Below are 4,110 nucleotides of genomic sequence, written 5' to 3' on the forward strand. Positions count from 1 at the left end.
CTTATACGCTGTGTGACTGTGGGCAACTTTCTGAACCTCTCTGTGCTTTAGTTTTTTTCCACACACACACACACAAAGAAAGAAAAGATAGGGCCCTGGCTGGTGTAGCTCAGTGGATTGAGTGCGGGCTGCGAACCAAAGCGTCGCAGGTTCGATTCCCAGCCAGGGTACATGTTTGGGTTACAGGCCATGACCCCCAGCAACTGCACATTGATGTCTCTCTCTCTCTCTATCTCCCTCCCTTCCCCTCTCTAAAAATAAGTAAGTAAATAATCTGAAAAGAAAAGAAAAGATATAAGAGATAAACCCAATACCTACCTTATAAGGTTTTTGGGAGGATTGAGTAAATGAATAGTTCTTAGAGAAAAACTGTATGATCATTACAGCAGAAGCATTTGACAAAATTCAACATTCATTCATGATAAAAACTCTCAAAAAAAAAACCACCCACAAATAGCCTCATACTTAATGGTGAAAAACTGAATGTTTTTCCTCTAAGATCAGAAATCAGGCAAGGATGTCTGCTCTCCCAGCATTCCTGTTGGACATTGTCTCGGTTGTCCTAACCAAGGCAACGAGACAAGAAAAAGAAATGAGAAGCTTACAGATCGGAAAGGGGGAAATACAAGCGCCCAGAGCCGTGCCTGGCAGGTGGCCAATGCTTATTAAGCAGAACACACATCTCTAGTTGTAGGCCTGGAGCTCAGCACAGGGAGGGAGGGATGCGCCTACCCAGAGGATGACAGTTCGGGATGAACGGCCGCCACTGCTCTTAACAGAAAACCTCAGGTTCTTAGTCATACAGTCTGTGTCTGGACACTCCCTCAGGTGGCCCCCTCCTGCCAGGCTGAGTGAGTCGTGAGGAGGGCTCACAGACATAGCACATAGTGGTACTAGCACACAGTGGTACTCACGGCTAGGACTCACTGCAGCCAAAGGATCCACAGCAAAATCAGCAAAGGGAAGAGACGGCTGGCAGGAGGGTGAGGTCTGGAGGAGGCAAGGAGGTCAGACAGGACACGGTCCCCCAGCCACGAGCTGTGACGATACACGTGAAATGTGTCAACCAGGAAAGCTCATTCGAGACTTAGTCCACACCCAAATTCAGACTCCCAGGGAGGAGAGCAGGTGTTTAGCATAAAGCACCACATTTTTTTTTTTGTACACACAGTTTAGGCGGAGTGAGCCACTCTTGTTGGTTAATGGTGGCGGGCACCTTCCTGCAATCCAAGTTCCCTGGTGCCGGGTACGGGCTTTTGGAAGGACAGTGATCAGGACGTCTGCGTTAACTCGTTCCTGCCCACAGCCTGTCTGGGTCTTCAGAACTTGGGCCCAGCTTCCATTTCTCCTCCCCCGTCCTGCTCTCCCTCCTCGCCTCAGCACCTCCGGTCACACCGTGCTGCTCTCTCCACTTCCAGCCCTCCCCACCCCTGGGCCTGTGCACAGGCCGCTCCTGGAATCGCTGTCCCGTACTCGGTGTACTTGGTTCTTCCTCAGCCTCAGACCTCAGCTGAAATGTCCTCTCCCCAGCAAGGCCTCCCTCCGCTGCCTTGTCCAGGGCCGGTCACCCCGCCCCCTGCTGTGAGTTCCTCCCGCGGCAGGCCCGTTCCTGCGTGCTCACTCACCCGGTGTGTCTGCAGGTGGTTCTCTCTCTCAGCACCTGTGAGGCTCTTGAGATCTGATAGCCAGCTCCAGATGCAAACTTTCGGTCCCTGATTCACAGCAAGAATGCCAGCAGTATAGGTACTGTGAAATTTGTCTTTCTCAGCTCATCCAAACCCAGCAGTCACCGAATCCAGATAATGAGCACCTGGGTGGTGACAGGTCTCCGTGTTTATTTGCTGAACTTTGTCTTTCTCTCCATCTTCCCACAAACACCGAAGCGTATGATGTTTATCAGGGCAGGGGCTGCTGGTGTGTTATTGGATTTTCTTCCTCTATGTAGCCACGGTCTCTAGCACCGTGCCTGGCATGGGGGGCATCCAATAATCCCTGTGAAATGAAGGAAGGAAGGAAGGAAGGAAGGAAGGAAGGAAGGAAGGAAGGAAGGAATAACAGACTCCAGGGACTGCATGGGACTATGCAAGGCAGTGAGGAGGACCGTTCCCCAACCAAGGCAGGTCAGGGAAACGTCCCTGCAGGTGGCAAGGCCTGACCTAAGACTTCAAACACCGGTAGGGATCACTCTGAGGAGAGTGTAGGGAAAGGCATTTCAGGCAGAAGGAACAGCGTGAGCGAAGGCCTGGAAGCCTGGGACAGAGCGAACTCCAAGGAAAAATCAGTGGTTTAAAGTAGGGCCGCCCACGGCTTCCAATTTTTACTGTACAGCCAGTGTTTCTCAGCCTTCTAAGGAGCCTTTTTGGATACTTTTTTCTTTTCTTTTTTTTTTTTTAAAGGGAATGCATTTGTATTTTTACATCTTTTTTTTAAAGATTTTATTTATTTATTTTTAGAGAGGGAAGGGAGGGAGAAAGAGAGAGAGAGAAACATCAATGTGTGGTTACTGGGGGCTGTGGCCTGCAACCCAGGCATGTGCCCGGACTGGGAATCGAACCTGCGATGCTTTGGTTTGCAGTCCGAGCTCAATCCACTGAGCTACGCCAGCCAGGGCAGATACTTTTTCCCTAGTTGCCCCATTCTCATAAAAACTTAATACTGTTAATACACTGTAATATAGCTGTTTATGTCCTGTATGCATATCTGTGTATTTATATTTATACCTTACTTATAAGGTATGTATATTGATACCTAACAGAGTCCGTTTATTTTTTGCCTCTCAAGAACCAAGTGGTCCCCTTTTGGGGGGTGCTGCCCCCTGGAGAATACACGGGGAAATCCAAGAGAAAGCCATTGTCCTGACAGGAGCTCACGCGCCGCCCCCCCCCCCCCACTTCCTGTCCCTTCCCTTCCTCGGCAGCAGGAAGGGGGGCACCGCCCCGAGACCGCCCGCAGCCGGGTCTCCTGGCCGTGACCCTCCTCGCCTTGGTGCCCCCAGCCATCATCGAGAGGAAGACCAACGACCTGCTGCTGCTGGAGTCCTACAAGCGCATCCTGGAGATGGAAGGGGCGGAGGCCGAGAACCCGCCGCTCTTCGCCAACCCTTTCTGGGGCGGCGCCGCCGTCCTGAAGAACGCAGAGGCCCTCAAGGTCCTCCCCCCGGTGTTCGGGTCTGACCCCTTCAGCGACAGGCTGGATGAAGGTGAGTTCTCTCTCTCTTCCGGCCCCCCGCCCCGCCCCCAGCTGCTGGGTGAAGGGTGTGTAGGAAGCCTTTGCTCTAGAGGGTCTGTAGTGTTGGGCCTCGGATTACCCCCCCTTTATGAGCCCCGGGGGCCGTCACTTTCACTGGGTACCCTCTTGGCTGTGGCCACATGACCCGGTTGTCTGGGGACGCTCCCCCCCACGGCCCTGTGGCCGACCCACAGATCCTAAAGCTTCGTTATCCTGGACATGTTCAATTCATAGCGACTTTGTGACCATGTACAATGAACCTTGACATGTCCGGAAGTTTCCAAATTGGCAAGTTGTGGGCTCACGAGATTCCCCGATCTCCTCTCTCACCCTCACCCTCTGCGCTTGAGTCTCATGCCACCCAGGACCTCCCCAGGCCCTGTCCCGTTGGTGGTCCCCAGCCCCAAGGCTGATGCAGCTGCGCTGGGGTTCACGCCAGAAGCCTGAACTGTGGCCCTTCTGGCCCTGGCCCGTTGGTCTGTCTTCCTGCCTCTCTGAGGCGGAAGCTCGTGACGCTCCCCCTCACGGGGGTGGGGCGGGGGGCAGCCCTGATCTCTGAAGCTGGGGCTGAAATCGGCCCCACCGGTTGCTGGAGGGCAGTTTGGCAACATGCGTGGGAAGCCCGGGAGACGGATACGCCCAATAAACCCGGAATCCCACCCGTGGGAGCTGGTCCTCCAGGAAAAACGTCTTCAGGGGTCTACAAGGAAGGTAGGGGGAGGTTCATTGTAACCCCAAATTGGAAATGTCTGAAATGCCCATCCATTAGAGATTGGTTGAACGAGTTACGATTCATCCTTACATACAGTGGAATAAGAGGCAGCTACTAAACAGAATGCAATGAATATGATATTTTATATATATTTTTTCAGTGGTTCTCAG

Source organism: Phyllostomus discolor, chromosome 13, assembly GCF_004126475.2.
Source record: "Phyllostomus discolor isolate MPI-MPIP mPhyDis1 chromosome 13, mPhyDis1.pri.v3, whole genome shotgun sequence".
NCBI classification, from domain to species: Eukaryota; Metazoa; Chordata; class Mammalia; order Chiroptera; family Phyllostomidae; genus Phyllostomus; species Phyllostomus discolor.